Source organism: Haliotis rufescens, unplaced genomic scaffold (genome assembly GCF_023055435.1).
Source record: "Haliotis rufescens isolate VD_foot unplaced genomic scaffold, xgHalRufe1.0.p SCAF_107, whole genome shotgun sequence".
Taxonomy (NCBI): domain Eukaryota; kingdom Metazoa; phylum Mollusca; class Gastropoda; order Lepetellida; family Haliotidae; genus Haliotis; species Haliotis rufescens.
The window spans coordinates 201,595-223,628 of NW_025963788.1; the positions used below are offsets into that span (position 1 = coordinate 201,595).

Genomic DNA, 22,034 nt, shown 5'->3' on the forward strand with positions numbered 1-22,034 from the left:
TTCTGAATGACAAAATCTATGTCTTGTAATGGTCGAAATTGGGGGATTTTGTTGTCATATTTTTAAAAATCATCCAGTTTACTAGTAATTGCGTTATCTGATGACAGCAAATTAGTTTTTTAAACTCAAAATACTTCATTGCCATGTTAGTACATGTGTTTAGTTATGTTTTAAAAACAAATTGCTAATTTCTACACATTAGAATTTAAATATTGTCTAAGATCAGGGTGAATGCATTCTTGCGTGTATTCAGAAGTTCGGTTTTTCACAAATTAAAACTTTATATGCTCTCTCCATGTTTTAGCTGACCTAGGCAAAAATAAACAATTAAATTACGATTTTGCTTGTTTTGTTTTCGTAGTTTAAAGTTATAAGAATTTTACATTCTGCTATTCATTTATGAAACATAATTCTATTGATTTCATTTATCTATTATTATTATTATTATTATTATTATTATTATTATTATCTATTTCAATCTTCCTTTCAAGAATGGGATGGACGAGATGGGAAGTTCTGCTTGAAATGAACTATCACGTATATCTTTAATGTTTCGCTATTGGAATTAGAATGCAACACACAAGATCAAACTTGAATGCCATAATGCAAGGTGTAGACTGTGTGAGGGCAAAGCAACAGCAAAATTTTAGTTTGTCAATTTCAGAGAAAAATATATTTACAATTTTATAATTTATTAGAAACTCTTGCACAAATTTAAACCCAGAATAATGGGTTTCTGTCACTCCTAAGGGGCGAAACTCTGCACAGTGAAGTGCTGTGTCTCTATCCGACCGTGACACCAATGCTAAAAATAACGGCTGTTTGTCAGGAATAGAATCGGGACCAGACAAGTAAGAGTCACTCGGTCCATAAATTTGCTTGTTACGACAAGCACAGCTTGCGTCGATCGTTGCATTGTATTTTCATATGGCCTTCATAAAGCTGGACCATTGACACGTTGAACAGCAAATATGAAGTGAAACGGTTCCTTTTCTATACCAGTGAAGATCCGGGATAGAATAGGTCTCCAGCAACCCATTCTTGCCGTAACAGGCGACTAGGCTTGTCGTAAGAGGCGACTAACGGGATCAGGTGGTCAGGCTCGCTGACTTGATTGAAGCATGAGCATCGATCCCAATTGCGTGGATCGATGTTCATGATATCAATCACTGGATTGTCTGGTCCAGACTCGATTATTTACAGACCGCCGTCATATAGCTTGAATATTGTTGGGTGTGGCGTAAAACAACAAACATTCCAAACCAAATCTACTCACTGTCAAAGGCGTTAAACAGCAAAATCCAAACTGCCTTTAGACAAATAAGTTGCATGTTTCGATGGAGAAGCATGACCACGAAACAGGGTCGTCCACTGAACACACCTCGTGTCTTGACGCTGGAGGGATTTCAAGAAGATGGCGAGGTATATATACTGCCTGGGTCTATGTGCGTATTGCACATTAATAATTAACTACTGCTTCGAATGTATATTACTCCTATGTATAACAGAAGGAGAAGAAACCAATCAACAAATTTACAAACAGATGCAATTACACAGAGGTACTTCTTAATATAATTTGTCATTGTTGCCACTGGGAACCACAATGGATATGATACTTTATATATTTCCATTTACATTCCGGATAAATAGCCCACATCAAATTCTTAATAAGTTTGAAACATTTTGAGTGTTTGTTATTAATTTTATACTTGTCAAACATTCACACATATATATCACTGAGAAAGGGGGAGGGGGGGTTATCGCGATTTGATAAAAAAAAATCAGCTTCAGCTTAAAAAACAGATTTTTTTTATATTTAAAACTAAGAGTCTGATTTTTCTCATCTTACAGCGGTGTTATATTTGTGGCAGGCAGTTTCTTTTTTTCATCAGTTGTGAAGCATAAACTTTTTCAAGAAGTTTCGGTGACACTATATACTGAACCGCAAAAGAAACGTCACCACGGATAGATATATGATAAACCTTAATAGTCGAAACACTGTAAACATACTTTGAGACATATTAAAAAGATGAGACTTGCAAAACTGATCATTAAGTAAAATTAAGTGTCAAATGTTCTTAATGTGAAACACAACACTAGTCAGTATCTCGTGTGCCCGCCATGTGCATTGATGACTGCCGTGCAACGTCGATACATGGAATGAATGAGGCGGTTGATGAAGGCCATAGGCACTTGAGCCCACACTCTGAGGAGGCCACCTTCATATAACTGAAATAAAGGGAAGTACAACAACAGCAGTCCGGTGTGGGTTTATAGTAGTCACAAGGCAGACTCTCTGCCCATGTAGACCGACGTCTTCAAGTACCAGCAAACAGCAAAGATGAGCATGCAGGTAATGTTCCTTTAATCGGATGGGGATTTTATCTTAAAACATATATTGTCATCGAACGTCTGGAAAAAAGGTTTATGCTTTACAACTGATGAAAAATATAACTATCTGCCACAAATTTAACACTGCTGAAAATAAATCAGACTCTTAGTTTTAAATATAAAAATAAATCTGGTTTTGTAGCTGAAGCTGAAAAAAAATATGAAATCGCGGTCAAGGGAGAGAGGCAATGGTGTCACAGCATCTTGGTACATTGATCTAGTCTTGAGACCACATGACATACCTCATTTGGCACGTCGCCGCAACCACGAGTTTCAGCAAGATAACGCCCGTGCCCACAGTGCGAGAGCAACAAGAGTCTTCCTCCAGCAGAATGTCATCAGAACCATGCATTGGCCTGCTCTCAGTCCCGATTTAAATCCCATTGAGCACCTGTGAGACGAGAATCAAAGATGACTGAATGACGTCCGACCAAGGCCGACAACTGCGTCAGGCGTTCCTCAGAGTGTGGGCTCAAGTGCCTATGACCTTCATCACCGCCACATCCATTCCATGTATCGACGTTGCACTGCAGTCATCAATGCAAATGGCGGACACAAGAGATTTTGACTTGTGATGCCATTTTCTCAGAGACTAGTTTTGTATTTCACTTTAAGGACATTTGACAATATAATTTTAACCTTGATGATCAGTTTTTCCATGTTTCTTCTGTTTAATATGTCTCAAAGTATGTTTACAGTGTTTGGACAAATAAGGTTTCTCATATATCTATCCGTGGTGACGTTTATTTTGTGGTTTAGTATATTATCATCAGCCAGGAAGAAATCTTCAATAATTTAATAATTGTTGATTTAAAATGTATTATCCCACTTCTGGTCTAAGGGATATGAGTAACAATACAGTAAAAAAATATCACCCTTTGCATTCCTATTCTGCTCGCAAGTTTAGACAGTCATTAAACATGGATCAAGTAATTATTGTTTACTGTTTTGTCAGCAGGCGATAGGGATCACGTGTGCAATCATGTTACTATATAACCATAAATATGAAATATATATAGTAACATGTATATATACTCTTAAAAAAAAAAGAAACTCAATACGGATACTGTTGGCCATAAAAGCAAACTTAGCGCACCAATAGGTGCACAATGCCGAGGTTTAATGTGTTATAGTGTCAGCGACAAATTTCCCGGATCAAAATGACAGCCAGGACATGCAAACCATTAGTCAGGAAACACATACAATTCGTAAAAACGCACCCAGTACATTAACAAGAGAGCAATGGTGCTGAACGCACTACAGCTGCAGCAGCAGTATGAACAGGATCAAAGTACAGTATGTTTGATTGCCTGACATCTGCGTCAACCGAACAATGGCAGTTAAACAATATGCCAAGATTAACAGAAGTGCAAAGGAATAACGTAGTAGGCCGCTTGTAGGCAGGGGATCCCGATCAGCTGTAGCCAGGGTTTTCAATGTAACGCCCATCAACAGCATGGGTCAACACGTGATCGGCCAAGGTCAGTATGACCAAGAGTATCCAACCCCGCCCAAGATGGCAACCTACATGACAGGACGACCACAGCCACCTCAACAGCATCCCAAATACCCGGACTGCACAGAATCTCCTATCATACCGTACGAAACCTTTAAAGAACAGCAGGTCTACGCGTCATATTGAGTCGACAACATCGTCAACAACGACTGCATTGGTGTCGTCAACACAGAGTATAGCCTCAACTGCGATGGAGAGATGTCTGGTTCAGCCACGAATCACGATTTCTTCTACTTCGATAGGATGGAAGAGCACGCCTCTGCAGACGTCGGGGAGAACGTTACGCCGGGAACTGCGTACAGGAATTGGACAGGTTTGGTGGGGGTACCGTTATGTTGTGGGCGGCTATCTCTCATCAGGGCAGGTCTATATCTACGGCAATCTTACGGCTCAATGATCCTACCACACGTCCTCCCAATTGCAGCCAACACAACAGTGTATTCCAGCAGTACAACGCTCGACCGCATACAGCAAAGAATTGAACCCGATAGAGCACCAATGGGATGAATTGGATAGATGGCTACGCTAACGTCAACCACAACCCCATCCATTGCAGCAGTTGGCTGTACAGTACAGTTCTTACCACTCGTTTTCCCCTCCTGGTGATAAAGCTACAGGAGGTTCTTCTATCCTGGTGAAGCAGGGCATTATCCATAGCTCTGTTCGACTCAATACTACTCTACAAGCCGTTGTTGTCCCTGTTACTTTGAACATAGTGTTTACATTATGTTCATTGTATCTTCCACCTTCCTCAACTATCCGTCAATCAGATCTTCAGACTTTGTACGATCAGCTCCTGAAGCCCTGTATCATCATGGGCGATTTGAACTGTCATGATCCCTTATTTGGGAGTACTGATACACATAATAAGGGAAAAGTCCTTGAAGATTTTATCTCAAACAATGATTTATGCATCTTCAATGATGGTAATGATACCTATCTTCATCCCGCCACTGGCACATACTCTGCCCTTGACCTTTCACTGACAGATTCAAATATTTAAAATGATTTTGAATGGTCGGTCCATGATGACCTTTGTGGAAGCGACCATTTTCCCATCATACTTGCAACTATTAATCCGTCTGACGAACCACCGTCAACAAGGTGGAACTTTACAAAGGCCAATTGGTCTTTATTTCAAACACTAAAACTAAAACCCGACAGTTTCAGGAATGTTCCTGATCCTATACATCTTTTTTTTTCTAATATATTGGAGATGAAAGCATTTCTAAGTCCTCTGCAAACCCTCATATACGTAAACCATGGTTCGATAAAAAATTGAAAACAAGTTGGGGAAAAATAGGAAGAGAGATGAAAAATATTTCCGAAGACATCCAACTGTCAACAATTTGATAAACGTTAAAATCAGGTGCGCTGAAGCGAGACGTACCTTTAAACAGAATAAAAGTGAATCCTATGTTTCAAAAATTAATTCCCGTACGCCTATGTCCAAGGTGTGGAACATGATTCAAAAGATTAACGGCAAAAGGATCCAAATCTGGAGTTCACCATCTCAAAGATTTTAATACACTTTTAACTACAAAATCCGAAATTGCAAACAAACTTGGAGACACATTGGCAAACCATTCCTCATCATCAAACTACAATCTTCAATTTCAGAGGTTTCAAAAACAGCAGGAAAAGAAAAAAAGTATATTTTAACTGTGACAATGGTGAGGACTATAACGAAACATTTTGACTCCATGAATTATATAACTGCCCTAGGGCAATCTCATGACACTGCAGCAGGAGCCGACAACATCCACTATCAACTCCTTAAACACTTGCCCGATTCATGTTTGGAAACGTTACTTAGTATATTTGATGAACTATGTACAACCGGAAATTACCCTTCTTCGTGGCACAATGCTATTATTATTCCTATTCCAAAGCAAGGATGGGATCATACAGATCAATCCAACTACCGTCCAATATCAGTAACTAGCTGTGTTTGTAAAACCATGGAGCGCATGGTCAACAATCGATTAGTCTGGTACCTGGAGACCAATAACTTCCCGAGTGACATCCATTGTGGTTTCCGAAAAATAAGAAGTACCATTGACCATTTGGTGCGTTTAGAATCGTTTTTTTTCTAAATTCCACTGTCAACAAACAACATACTGTATCCATCTTTTTCAATCTAGAGAAGGCATATGATACAACGTAGAAACATGGTATTTTAAAAGATTTGCAAGAATTTGGATTGAGGGGCAGATTACCTCAGTTTATATCTCAATTTTTAAACCACAGACAATTTTAAGTACGAGTGGGATCTACCCTGTCTGATCATTTCGATCAAGATCAGGGCGTACCTCAAGGCAGCATACTATCAGTCCCCCTTTTTATGTTCCAAATATAATTCTCACAGGTCCATTTTTTTTCAGACGGGTCCAAGGATGGTGGCAAAGTTGCAAGTGCCACCATCATTAGATCCAGAACTGTCACCTCAAGAATCTCAGATTTTAGTTCAATCTTTACTATCCTAACAGCTTTGACCTATATTCAACAACAAAACCAATCTAAAAATGTCATTATCTCCTCTGATTCGTTATCTTGCCTTTAGGCATATCACCATATGACCCTATTGTCCTTGACATTTTAGAACTCTATAATGATATTTCTACTGGCCAATATGACATCGTCTTTTGCTGGTTACCAAGTCATGTAGGGATAACAGGTAACAAAAAAGCCGATGATGCAGCTAAAGCAGCTCTTGACAACCGTTATCTCCACTTCTGATCCCGTACAGTGATTTCAAACCAACCATCAAATCTTATACTCGGCATCGCATGCAAAAGAGGTGGACACCCAAGTAGGAAGCAATAAACTACACGAATTGAAACCAACAATTGGTCATACCTATTTGGTTGTCAGTTGTCCGACAATGTCGTATTGGCCACAGTTCGTTTACACACGAATATCTGCTTAAAACAGGCGAGGACGAACCTCCCAAGTGTATCCTTTGTGTTGAAAAATTCACCGTCGAGCATATATTGCTTGATTGTGTGGACTTTCGAGTCACAAGGGATTCACATTACCAAAGCGTAAATCTGAAAGGTCTCTTTTCCCGTGTCAGCGGGCAACTCATTATCAGCTATTTTAAGAAAATCGGTCTTTATAATAAATTTTAAATATGTATGTGAATAATTAAAAGCTTATTCTTAAATTGGTGTGATGCTATTATCATCTGACATTACTGAAGGCTCTGTCCAGGAGGTTTACGTAGCGTAAAAATATTGTCCCCCTGTGTGACACGTAATCCTATCATTATCGATGTAACTATCATCAACAAGTGTTTTTAAGCCTACTCGTCAGTATTTTTGTTCATATTGGCTAGTATTGTTCACAACCACCAGTGGCTAAAGTGATGACGAAAATCCTGCTGGGGTATCATGCAGGAAGCAGAGGTACTGTAAGTCCCCATGATCCCCAGCCAGGTGGCCTAGCTTTGGTTGCTGGTGGCCTATGGCCCGTGTTTTAAAAATGTATTATATTGTTGTGCTTAAGTATGTTTCGTGAATTGTTTTTAAATATGGTATGCATGAATTGATTTTATATATTCCTTTGCTTAAATGACTCAAGTGTTAACATATTAAACTTGGTATCGTCGCTATATGGCTAAAATAATGGCGATGCGACGTTAAATTTTAACTCACTCATTCACTCAGCAGTATTCCAGCTATATGACGATGGTCTGTAAAGTACACAGCAAAAAAAGTGTAGGTTTCTCTTCCGGAAACCTTCCGGAAACCTTCCGGATACCTACCCATTTTGGATCCGGCCCGGGTACCTTCCGGAAACCTTCCGGAAACCTTCCCAAAAAAATGTCAAAATTTGGGGGGTGCATTTTGTTCACTTAAGTGTGAAACACATAAAAAAAATAACTTGAAAATACCAAGCAATTTGAAGGTTGTTGAAGGCATCTGGAAGGTTTCCGGAAGGTTTCTGGAAGGTATCCGGATGCAAATTTTCTTCATGACTTGCTTCTGGTAAATAATGTTAGCCTGTGCATTACAGGTACCTGTTGTAATATTCTGTGTTATTTTAGTTGTAAATATCCTCCTCAAACTGAGATATGTGGGCATGCATTGTTCACAAGTTGTTTTGCGACATGGGTCCAATGTGTGAAGCTTATTGCTGGTGTCCCCCACCATGATATTGTTGCAATATTGCTAAAAGTGGCAAAACAGCATTCTCACTCAGAAAAAAATGGAAAGTCATTGGCTATGTGCTTTGGCATTTGGCCCTGGTGAGATAAACAGATTAGTTTGGAACGGTATCAGTACTTATATTGGGACAGTGTACTTTCATGGGAATATGAAACAGAATACAATTGTCCCAAATTGGTGCATAAGACTAATGGCATCCATAGAAAACACCTAAATAAAGTACAAAAAAAATATCAATGTCATTTGTCTACTAAGGTGGAACTACAACTGTTGTTAAGTGAGCTGTATTTATAGTAGGAAAACATTCAGGGCATTAGTACATTTTATATTTGTTCAGCACCTATGTTATGGCTGATCAGTATTATATTTCTTTATGCTAATGAAGCAAAACAAATCATGTTTTTGGAAAAAAATCTTATTTATTGATTATATGCCATTTCATTGGTACATATCACAAATTGAAATTTGATCAAGCAAGAAGAGGAACTAGCATAAAGTAACCAGTGGTGTTTGCAAGGCCTTACAGAACAGACGCTTCAATGCCATTTTCTTAAATAAACAAATTAGTCAAATCTCAGAAGAATTTTATTGAAGAAGAATATCTAAAGTCAATTGTGTTTCTGCAGTAAACCACAAAAGTCATTCAGATTTGTATAGTCAGCATCGGTGTACACAAACTGGACATAGTCACAGTGCTTTGGCATAAATTCATTCAGACTTCATTAGTGTCATAATAAAACCACCTACAGTAACACTGGTGTGGCATTATTCATTCAGAATCATCACTTTCTGAGGTGAATCTGTTGGTTGTTATCAGGAGTACTGTTCATCATCCGGCGAGTCCCTTGTCTGAATTGTGTGAGCAAGATCTTCTTAAATGTAGCTGGTGTCAGATTGTGAAATCCAGGTACCTGAAACATTTCATAACATCTTTAGAAACTTGTTAGTCAAAAGTTATGAAACACACACATATTTACAAATGTTTAAAGTTGTTTTCTCGAACAGTGAGGTATTGACAATTTATCTTGCAACTGATATTTAACCAATCTTTGAACATGTAAATAAGCCATTGCAAACAGAAAAGTGTTCAGAAAATACAAAAATGTATCCGGTCTTCTAAAACAATACCACAAGGTTCACCTGAATTTTGCTTGAATGTTTGCATTACATCAAAATGTAAGGAAGGGTAAACAAGACTATGCAAAACTAAGTTACATAGGTTCTTATACATAAAAACAGAACTATTCATAATAATCAAAACTTTCAATCAGACAGGTCATGTAAGTGATCTCAAAATACAATATAATGAGCGAGTGAGTTGGTTTAGTTTCATGCAGCTTGTTAGCAATATTCCAGCTATGGGCTTCACACATTGTACCCATGTGGTGAATTGAACCCGGGTTTCAGAGACTGTTTCACCCACTAGGCTACCCTTGCACACCAAATACAAAAGAAAGTATATTAGGAATTCAGACAATAGATATTCTCACCAAATTCATTAATTCATTAATGGAAGCTATATTGAAATTCAAATTTTGACAAATTAGGATGACACTGTAGAAGCATTTATCTAAGTTATTATGGATATTTAATATATACCGTTTATTGGTAGTCCATCATAGACAGTGATAAGAAATTCAACTGAAAAGTACAACCTGAACCATCAACTAAAAACTATGTATATTACATTAAAGGGGCCGGTCATGTATTACCGGTATGCTCTCTTTCATTTTTTGACACAACCCTCCCTGAAAGAAAATGCAAAGCACTTTATATTTTATTGTCCATTTTGTCAAAAGCCTCCCCTAGAGACTCTCACATTTTGGGGTAACCCTCCCTGTTTGTTCTGATCTGAATTCAAATATTCATGACTCATTATCATATTTTATAATTTATCCTATCTTTTTTGAAAATTAACTAAATGAAGATTAACAATAACATGCAAATCTGCCAAAATATTGGCCTGGCAAAGTTTAAATTAATCATAATTACTGTTATAAAGTTTTGGATCAATCATCTGTTTCTAAATACAGTGAAACCCAACTTTGACTTGTGTGGCATTGTTGTATCATCTACCCAATGTTCTTTATGCATTGATATGCATCTGCACAGAGTGGTCAAAGTCTGTGTCTGACACTTAGTGTGCTACAAGGGAGACATCAGTTTGTGTCTAGCCAAACTGTCTGATAATCTCAAGGGCTGCCTTGGTAGCATCAAGGGATGTAGCTAATCCTAAATAAACATAAAACAAGTTACATCATCTCTTCTACAGAACACATGATCAAAGCCTGCCCCACCTTTGATGTTTATTACCTTGCTACTCTAAAAACAGGTAATTAGCAAAATGAACTCAATGTCAACTCATTGTGGACTAGGGATTAACAGGGCAATTAGTGCCGGGTGGGTATTAGTACTTGCAATTGTCTGTTAATTACTTAATTGAGTAGTGACGGCTTAGTCAGTTGTGCCTTTACAACCACGCTGACTGCTATTCAACTTATCGAGTCAGTTTACTATGTAACATGCTTCTTGGGACCAAGGAAATGTATCTTGCTGGATAACAGATTTTTCTAATTTATCAGAGATCAGAAATAATAATAATGACGTTTTTGATGTGCATTTCTTTGTTGTGTTTACTAGGATGATTAGTAGTCATGGTGTTTGAATTATTAGACACTATTTATTCAAAAAAAGGAATAGGGTTGGTGAAGAGGCAAAGCTTATTTGAACAACATATACATTGAATAAACAGAAACTGTACAAAAAAACAGATTAACTGTATCTACAGTTGAAACTATCATGATGCAAATTTTCACTGAATCAAAGTCATATCTTTTCAAGACTCAGATCAGGTTGTAGTGATTGAAGGTCACATAAAACTTGCTAATTTCAAATCACTCACTTATGATTTGGTTTGTTGTTTTATGCCGCACTCAAGCAATATTCCGGCTATATGTAAATAATCGAGTCTGGATCAGACAGTCCAGTGATTGACATCATGAGCATCGACCCACACAATTGGGATCAATGACATGTATCAACCAAGTCACCGAGCCTGATCGCCACCTGATGGCGTTAGTCAACTCTTTAGACAAGCATTGTCGCCCGTTAAGGAAAGTATTGGGTTACTTTATATTTGTGTGTCCCAATTACGCCATTATTAGGAATAACATGTATTATACACATGAATATGATATAAAAATGGCAAATATGGTTGACAATATGAGCATTGATCTAAGCATTTGGAGCAGAATTGTGAATATTCACCTAATGAAGGAGTAAGTACATACTCCGAAATGTTGTGATCATCATAATAAAGAAGTTGACATTAATACATTCTCCACTTTAGTCCTTATGTGTATAACTTGTAAATAACTTTCATAGACTTCAGGAGTTTATCTGTGATATATGTGTGCACTTAAATAAATCACTGCATCCTTACCTGATGCAGGAATAGATAATAGGCAGGAACAGAAAAAAAATAGCCAAAGTTATAGCCAAATGCTGGTTTTTGAAGATTTTCAGTTGTGGCGACACTTTCAGTGAAACCCATACAGTATTTGATTTGTAGTAGTTAACGGTTCTGGTATTTTCTGTCTGTAACTGTAAAGAAGTTCCGAAATTGTAGCGAGCAACTGCCCAGACATAAGGAGGAACAAGATGACATAGATATTAACCCATTTGTAAACTGTACAGCCTGAAGTATGTTTGGTGCCACATATCAATAAAATAGTTCCATATTGGCGGATGTATTTGTTGTAATGTAAGGGCAGAAATAGCATCAGTTATTACTGAAAAATATCCCTTGTAAAACCTTTCAACATGTTCAAATGACACATCGAAAGGCTATTGTGAAAAATTGTAATCTGACAGCACCATGTTAGGATTCTTAAATACAATTTCAGCTTGACATTGAGTACTTTAAACTTTAAAGTGAAAAATACATTCACAACAAGTGAGCTGTGTCTGCCAATCAGAGTCGGTGAGTAAATTGGAGTAGGGGACTAATTTCGAAGGTAAACTTGTTTCAACGTTTAACAACTACATGTATTTGTGTTTGTATGAGACGATGTGTGTTTAATTCCATATATTTTACTTCAAAGCATGTTATCACAATAAATTAAGTCGGGTATAGGATAAGTTGGAGTAGAGGCTAATTTCTAATGTAAACTTGTTTTAACATTTCACAATTATTGGTCTTTGCAAGTTATCAATCCAAGTTTAATTTCATTTATTTTACCAAGGTAAAAAAAACAAAAAAAACAAAAAAAACAGGACAGTTGCAGTTTGTACTCCAAGCGAGCAACACCTCCCAAGCCAGCACAGAGCATTGCCTGATAGCCAGCCAAGGAGAAATCCATCATCGGTAATTATCACGTTATCCTTTCAGCCTTATTCACATACTCTTAAAATCACTCTCATCGTTTGTTTGTTTGTTGTTTAACGCCGAACCTAGCAATATTCCAGCTATAGGACAGCGGTCCGTAAATAATCGAGTCTTGGCCAAGCGAGCAACACCTCCCAAGCCAGCACAGAGCATTGCCCGATAGCCAGCCAAGGAAACTCCATCATCGGTAATTATCACGTTATCATTTCATCCTTATTCACCTACATCACTCTCACCGAATTAATCACAAAACCCCTAAATCCTTAAAAACAACAACACTCAACTCTTATAAATAACCAACACCTTATCCTCCCCCATATCCCTAACACAGCTCGCACTCATTTCTACTCGCTACCCACGCCCACCACTCAAACACACCCTTTGACCCAACTCCTAAAAACAAAAAAACAGCTAATCCCCCCTTCTTCTTAACACAACGCACGCTCTTTCCTACTCACCACCCACGCCCACCACTCACATACCTCCACTCCTTCGACTAAATATCTCCTAATCCCCGCTTTCCACTTGTCTCACCTAATCCCAGCCTTCCAGCAACAAAATAAATCTCTAATAATTAATCCATTTCACAAACCCTCCTACTAAAACCAACAACAAATAACCACCGCAACCTCCTCCGCCTGCTAAACACAACTCACCAAGTAAAAACAACAAACCAACTCACCTCCCCAAAACACCACTCCCACTCCACCACCACCCACCACAACACACGCTCTCCAACTCTCCAAACAACATGACTGACACCCGCAACGCCACACTCGCAGACATGCCAGCTCCTAACTCACCCACGCCTGCGGAAGCGCACAACACTTCCGGGAGGTCACTCGAAAACATCGTCCCGACCGAGTATGGCGAAAACACGACACACACCACCCCCACCAAACCAGCTAACTCGCCACCTCAAAACACCAAAAAACGCAAACTCGACACATCCACTCCACCTCCATCGCCCACACCCTCCCCGGCCGCCTTCCTCACCACCTTCGCCCTCTACTTCTTCTCAGCAGGCTCAGGCACCACTCTCTCACTAGAACTTTCGGCAGATAAAATAAGACTTTGGTTTAAAAGAGAAAAAATAAATTACAACAATATTAAAAAAGCAAACAAAGGATACCAGATAATCTTCCCTAACCGAGAATCTTACAACGCAGCAAATAAAATAACTCAAATATTCCACGTCACAGTAATCAAACAAACACCTAATTGGCAACAATATACACGAGGCGTAATTAGGGTTAACCCAAGGGAAACAACTGAGGACTTACAATTATACTCTCTAGAAGCTAACATAAACCAAGACCAAAACCCTCAACCCCTAATCACCAGCACGCGTAGAATAACCTCAACTAGAAACGGAAAAACGGTCCCAACCTCCATTGTCATAATCAACTTCAAAAAGACCGCTAAATTCCCTGAAGCCCCCAAACACATATCCTTCGGAGCCCACACCAACTTAGAAGTCAAACCCTATATAAAGCAGGTTAAGCAATGTACAAAGTGCCTCAAATACAACCACACTGCCTCCCAATGCACATACCGTAAAACTAAATGTAAAAAATGCGCACAAACAGACTGCCCAGGCACATGCACACCCTGGTGCATCCACTGCAAATCCACCCAACACACTTCACTCTCAAACCAATGCCCATACAGACACACACTCACCCAGCAGGCCAACAAACACATAAACATAGACACGGCTAAAATCCAAACACGAAAATTTGCTACACCTGCATCTAAACCACTCCTCCCTACACCACACCCAAACACCATCCCACAAACAAACACCACACCCATAACCGACAGCTCTGTCTGGGGCCCCTGCCGAGAAACCGCACCCACCTCACACATACAAGCAGCCACTCAACCAACCACGAACCCTCCTACATCTCACATAGCCAAAACATCAACCCCCGCATGCAAAACAAACCTCAAAATGACCACCACAACACGACCCTCATCCAAGCACCCTACAGCCCATATGGTAACAACGCTCTCCCACAAGCAAGCACAACAACAAAACACAAACACTAAGAAATCATCAGCTACACCCATCCCACAAACACCTTCACAATCCTCCACATCACATGCCTCCCCCATGGAAACTCAATCAGCTAAACCTAATCTAACAGATGACGAAGATTTCTCCACTACTGAGGAAACAATAGACACTACTCCAACTAAAACAAACCAAACTCCCCAACCAGCCAACACCCAAAACCTAAATAACCTCACCTTACTCCTAGCATACATGTATAGTCAAAACTCACCAAAAGCTAGCATGAAATCCTTCTACAAAGTAGCATTCAATCTAAAATTAACCGATCTTCCCTTCTTCCTCTTTAACCTCCATCTAAAAGAACTCACCGAATAAAATAAAAAATAAAAAATAAATCACCAATCACCCGAACCCAATATTCGAAGGACTAAATAGTTTTCAGTGGAACGCCAACGGACTCACCTCCCACGGCCATGAACTAAAAACTAAATTTAAACTAAATAAAGGCCCTCACATTGCTTGTATACAGGAAACCAAATTCTCAAAAAAATCCAAATTCACACTACCTAACTACAACTCAGTTAGAACTGACAGAGCTAAACCGAAAACAAGAAGAGCCACAGGAGGACTAATCATATTTATCAGGGAAGATATAAATTACGAAGAAATAAAAATAGACACGCCAAACCTAGAAGCCAACGGCATTAAAATCACATTAAATAACCGAAACATAAACATCATAAATATTTACCACTGGGCGGAACAAAAAGTCCAACCTGAGGATCTAAACAAACTACTCCAAATAAGCGATAAATCTACTATATTCCTAGGAGACTTTAACGCTCACCATCCTACATGGAGCATAGGTGATAAAATAGATAACCATGGCAAATTAATCTCCGAATGGATAGAAACAAACGCCCTAGTACTCCTTAATAGCAACCAACCCACGAGGTACGATCAGATAAACCAAAAAATGTCGGCTATCGACCTAACCATATGCACCGCAGATCTAGCCCAAAGTACTCAATGGGAAGTGCACGACGTCCCGCTAGGTAGTGACCACTTCCCCATAAACATAACTATAGGAAATACAAACGTACCAATCCAAACAGAAAACCAAGAACCAAAATTCCATTATAATAAAGCTAACTGGGACCAATTCCAAGATATCTGCAACGAAGCTAACTTAAACGAAATAGAAAATAATGATCCAGAAACCTATTGTAAAAACCTAACAGACTATATAATAAACGCAGCCAAAACCTCCATCCCCTTCAAAACATCTAAGACAGGCAAACCGACGGTACCATGGTGGAATGAGGAAATAGAACAGACTAGACGAAAACGTAAATCAGCCTTCAATAAAGCAAAACGCGACAACAAATATTTAAACATAGCCCACGAACTAAACCACCAGGTTCAAAAACTAGTCCAAATAGCCAAAAGTGGAGACTGGAAAAAATTCTGCGAAGGTATAAATAACCGTACAGATGCCAGAATGGTCTGGCGCAAAATCCACGCCACTAGAGGCTTAAAACGACATAAGAAAACCCCTAACATTGACAACTCAACCAACCCCGCCCAAAAAGCAAATAATCTCGCCAACCACTTTTCGGCCGTTAGCAGTAACACCAACTTCAGTAAAAAATTCCAAGATAAACTTAAAACAGAAAACAAACCCACAAAAGAACCAAACAATAACAATCTAGAAATAAATCAACCCTACACAATGGAGGAGCTCCTCTACGTAATCCAAAACAGGAAAAAGGGCACAGCCCCAGGATTAGACCTAACTTCTTACCAAATAATTAAAAAACTCCCCCTAAAACTACTCCAGGCACTACTCAAACTATACAATCTCATCTACCTAAACGGACAGGTTCCTACTCCCTGGAAACAGGCCCTAGTCATACCAATCCCTAAACCTAATAAACCAGCTAATCAAGCTAACTCATATAGACCAATATCCCTAACTTCAAACTTATGTAAAGTAATGGAATCAATGGCTAAAAATAGATTACAACATTACTTAACCCAAAATAACATCATAAACCCAGACCAAAACGGTTTCACTCCTGGCCGCTCAACCCTAGATAACCTCGCCCGACTAGAACAAGATATTAAGACAGGACAACTAAATAAACAATATACCACAGGCATCTTCTTAGACTTCTCTAAAGCTTTCGACATGGTATGGCACGATGGGCTAATACAAAAACTTTAAAAAATAGGACTCAAAGGTCAGATAATAAACTACATCCAGGACTTCCTAAACAATCGTAAAATAACCGTGGGTATAGACCAAACTCTATCGGACCAATGTCCCCTAGAAAATGGTACTCCACAGGGCAGTATCCTCAGCCCCACCCTCTTCAATATAATGATAAACGATCTATTCGAGGGCCTATCCCCTAAAGTAAACACATCAAAATTCGCGGATGATGGAGCCATCTGGATCCGCACTCAAAGCATGAACATGGTCCAAAATTTACTCCAAAAATCTCTTAATAAAATACAACAATGGGCTGACAAATGGGGCTTCTCCCTTAACTCAGAAAAAACAACAGGAATAGTATTCAAACATAAAAACATGAAACCCGCCTCCCCAAGCCTCCAGCTAAACAACCAAACAATCAAATTTCAAAAACAAACCAAATTCTTAGGACTTATTTTCGATGAACATCTCACCTGGGATGCTCACATCCAAAACCTAACAACTAAATGCAGTAAAGACCTAAACACCCTAAGATGCCTAACTGGCTCTAACTGGGGAGCATCCAAAGATACCCTCCTCTCTCTCTACATATCACTAATTAGATCAAAACTAGACTACGGCTGCGCCATATACAACACCCTAAACAACTCTCTATCTAAAAAACTTGACTCAATACAATATCAGGCTCTCAAACTAATTACACGCACCCAACATGGCACCTCCTACACCTCACTCCAGGCCTTAACAGGAGAAATGCCACTAAATCTACGCAGGGAACAGCTAAGCTTAAATTTCTGGGCCGCGTCCCAATCAAACCCTCTCATCCAAAACTTAATAAACCAAAACATCAGCCCCAAAAACCAAGCTCTAGCTCGTAAACACCCCTTACTTACCCCAATATCCCAAAGAATAACAAACTACCTAAATGAACACCAAATTAAAAATCTTAAACAAAACTGCAAACAATCAAATATCTTCACCCCTAAACTTAAAATACCCAAAATAGACACAACACTAGCTAGCCAAATAAATAAACAAACCGACCCAAACATAGCTAAAACTACCACACTAGCATACATACACGAAAATTGGCCAAATTGGTGTCACATTTACACGGACGGATCCTCAGATCCGACCTCCAAACACACAGGTTTCGGAGTCCATACCACACAACCAACTAAAACCACACAATCCTTCCGACTCCCAAACAACCAATCAATATTCACGGCGGAACTAATGGGCATGGCCTCAGCCCTCCATAATCAAGAATCCAAAAACCACAAAAAAATCCTAATACTTACCGACTCCCTAAGTGGACTGCAAGCCCTCCAAAACAAAAATACCAAAAACCGACCTAAATTAATAAATCAAATACTTAAAAGCTCCAACGACCTAACTAAGGCAGGCAAACAAATAACCTTCTTGTGGATACCCGCCCACGTAGGAATATACGGTAATGAAAACGCCGATAAAGCAGCTAAACTATCCCTCAAAATCCCAGAAATAAGCTTAAACTTACCTATCTCAAAATCAGAAATTAAAAGTGTAAACAAGCAAAAAATCACAAAAAAATGGCATAACCTATATCTAAACTCAAATAGCCAAATCAAAAAAGTGCTCAGCAAACCACTAACCAAACCCAAAATTCTCCATCCATCCAAAAAAATCGACAGAGTAATCACTAAACTCCAAACAGGACACACCAACCTAAATAACCACCTAAAAAAAATTAAAAAACACACTTCAGGTAACTGCCCACACTGCAAACAACCAGAAACCCCAGAACACGCACTCATCCACTGCACACACTACCTAACACATCGAACCGCATTACAAACCACCCTCAATCTAAACAAGGCTCTAACTCTAGAAGCAATACTAAACCCACAAAATAAACTAGAAAACTTCAAGGCCTTAGGCGTATTCTTAATAAAAACGGAACTAATAAAACGCATCTAAAAACACAATAACCTACCAAATCAAAATCACATAAACAAACAAACATCCACCATACCCAGCTCCCTTAGTTCTCCTCCCCAATCCCATCGGCATCTATTCCAAATCTCAAAATTCCCAAATTCTATATAAGCAACCCCTAAAACCCCCCTCTTGGGTTGCACAGACCACCTTCGCCCCTTTCGGAAACACATTAAATGGCCTGGCCGGGCCCGTGTGCGAAATACGCATCAGTCGGAAAGCGCACGTTAAATCTCCAAAGTAAGTAAGTAAGTAAAAAAACAGGTATCATTTTCGTCAAGTAATAATCGCCGTTTTCGCTTTCGGCCAGTATTTCGCCAGTCAGTGCCGTTTTGCTAAGGTGTCGTTTCAGCTATAACCCGCTTATTGCACATTATAAGTTTCAATTTATATTTAAAATCATTTTAACCACTGAATAAGTAAAAAATGAAATAAAAGCATATAGAAAATAAACAAGCACTTGTTATACAATGTGCATCCGCAGGCAATATTTATAAGATAATCCTGCATGTAGCTGTGGCCATCACACTGAGGATGCACTTCACTTCTTTCTCATATACCCAAATTACAATGATTTAAGACAGAATATGTACTATTATGTTAAGGGATATGATCTAAATTCAGTTCTATTAGGTAATCCTGAAAGGACGTCAAAAATAAACTTAGAAATTCTTAAATCAGTACAAGACTACAATCAGCTATCCAATAGGTTTTGTGATTTTACATAGCATCTTAAATTTATAATACTATTCCTTGCCGTATATTGCAGTACACTATTACTACTAAAAATGCGACCTGACAGCGCCGACAACGTAGTTTCTATAATAAGAACATGTATATAATTGTATTCCTTGACTGTACTTTTGTCATATCATATTGTATTCTAATTCTGGAGCGGTATTCAAATAAGTTTTTGCTTGTTTACCCATCCAGTTCACAAGTTGTGAAATAAATATGTTTAAAACAATATTTAGTAAACAAATAATTAAAACTTATGCAACAACATAGCGTGTGGAGACGATAGACCACTGAAAAGAGCATATATATGCACATCCAATGACCCTTGACATCACAAGGCATTGTTTTGCCAGTGTGTCAGGCAACAGAATACTACGAATTACACCACAGGGTACTGTGACCTGTTTGAAAAGTTAGGTACTGTATTCTAAAGGTAGGCCCAAAATTCTAGACAATCCAGTGATTGATATTGTGAACATCAATCCACACTGTTAGATTGTTACTGTCAGATGCCATGAACCAGGTCACCGAGCCTGATCACCTGATCTATTAGGTTATCTCTTATGGGTGAGGCTAAAACGGCACCTCGGCAAAATGTCACTGATTTCTCGGACGAAAACAGCACCTTGTTTTGGCAAAAAGGGCTACTAATTGTTGTCTGTTATCTGGAGAGACATGTTGATTCCTGGCCGAAAGATATATAAATGAAATTTCTATAAAATTACTATTTATTTCCTACTTACTAAAATAAATATGACATATATAGTATACCTGTTGTCCAGTTTCTTGACATTTTCGCCAGACTCAGTTTCAGCTTGACATTGAGCTAATCTGAGTAAAGCTACTTAAGACTTCAAAGCATGTGATCTTTCAATGATAAGTTTAGTTGCACCTCCCAATCAGAATCATGAGTAAATCTGAGCAGAGGCTAATTTATAATGTAAACTATTTTTAGGTGATTAACATCTAACAATTATTTGTGTTTGCAAGTTTAATTGCATTTATTTTACTTCAAAGAAATCAAAGCATAATATATTTTCACAATAAGTTTAGTTGCATCTCCAAATCAGAGTCGGCGAGTAGATGCTAGTTTTTAATGTAAACCTTTTTGAACATTAGCAAGGATTAACATAAGTTAGGTAGATTGCTTATCCTACAAAAATTAAATCACACATTTACTAACATATATAAAACAGAATAAGTGGCTTACAGAAGATAAATAACTTTAATACGTGATCAATATTATTAACATATTCCTTACCTGAATCAGAGACACTATAACAGTCTATGTATTATGGTCTCTGTCTGAATTTCTCAGTTATTTGTGTTTACAAGTGACCAAGCAAGTTTAATTTCATGTATTCGGGCATATTCAGACCCAAGGTAAAAAAAATAACAAGGTGCTGTTTTCACCAGGCAATAGTAGGCAAGGTGCTATTTCCCTTTATAGTATAACCCTCTCTTACAACTAGCATAGGTTGATGGGGACCAATTCCAACCCGGAATCCCCACATGAGTGGGTATGGTTTTACGCTGTTTTTAGCAATACCACAGCAAGGGACACCTGACGTAGACTTCACACATTGTACTCATGACAAGAATCGAACCTTTGTCTTCAGCACTTCAACCACTAGGCTACCCCACCGCCAAAATTCCCAACATTATAAAGTTGTCATCACGGTATTCTTCAACAAGTTCAAGTGAAAATATCCATACCTTTCAAATGTCTTATCTTCCACTTCACAATGTTCACTGTTGCAAAACTCCTGTCATTTAATTTGTTCTTGATTCTTCACACCTGCAAAAGTAAGTTTAGTCGGTACGGTATGACCTAAAAAAATGAGACACTTTAGAGTATCTAGATAAAGGAATATAAGTAAGCAAACATATTTTTACATCATATACATTAGCAAGGATTAACATAAGTTAGGTAGATTGCTTATCCTACAAAAATTAAATCACACATTAACTAACATATATAAAACAGAATAAGTGGCTTACAGAAGATAAATAACTTTAATACGTTATCAATATTATTAACATATTCCTTACCTGAATCAGAGACCATATAACAGTCTATGTATTATGGTCTCTGTCTGAATATGTCACGTCTTCAGCTCCCTGCAATCGAGGTTGTGAAACATTTCTGCTGTAGGAATATTACATCCGCCGGGATATCCCTTGTCACACTGCCTGGCATGGTAGGCAAACGCATATTCCATACACCACATAGATATACTTCCTAATACACACTGTCGAAATCCCCGCGGCTCCCAATATGGCCTGCATGAACTGTAATCGGCCAACCTCGTCTCTTTCCGTAACTGCTGCAGAAATGACCGCTCGTCATTCGTGACCAACTCGTGTTATTCCGGGACAAGCAAGTCTACCCATAATTCCCTGTATGACCGAGGGCGCCATTTTGGAACACAAATGTAAACAAACACTTAAACCTCGTGTAATCGATGTACACCGTGATGCTTGATTGCGATATGCTTACCTCGTGTATCAATACATTGTTCTCAATCACCTCTAACACGGAAATCCCGGTCGAAATCCACCTGAGCCATCCACAACGAGGACGACAAGTATTTCGAAAACTCGATTGGCAGCCGAAGGAA

At 38.6% G+C, this 22,034-nt stretch overlaps 1 long non-coding RNA gene across 1 annotated transcript; it reads right to left on the reverse strand.

Moving 5' to 3' along the window:
• Positions 1-8,699: 8,699 nt before the first annotated feature.
• On the reverse strand, positions 8,700-21,974 carry LOC125377930. Its single transcript, XR_007219879.1, has 3 exons — positions 21,466-21,974; positions 21,130-21,211; positions 8,700-8,987 (listed from the first exon to the last, which is right to left on the reverse strand). It is a non-coding gene; the product is annotated as an uncharacterized LOC125377930 (long non-coding RNA).
• Positions 21,975-22,034: the final 60 nt, after the last annotated feature.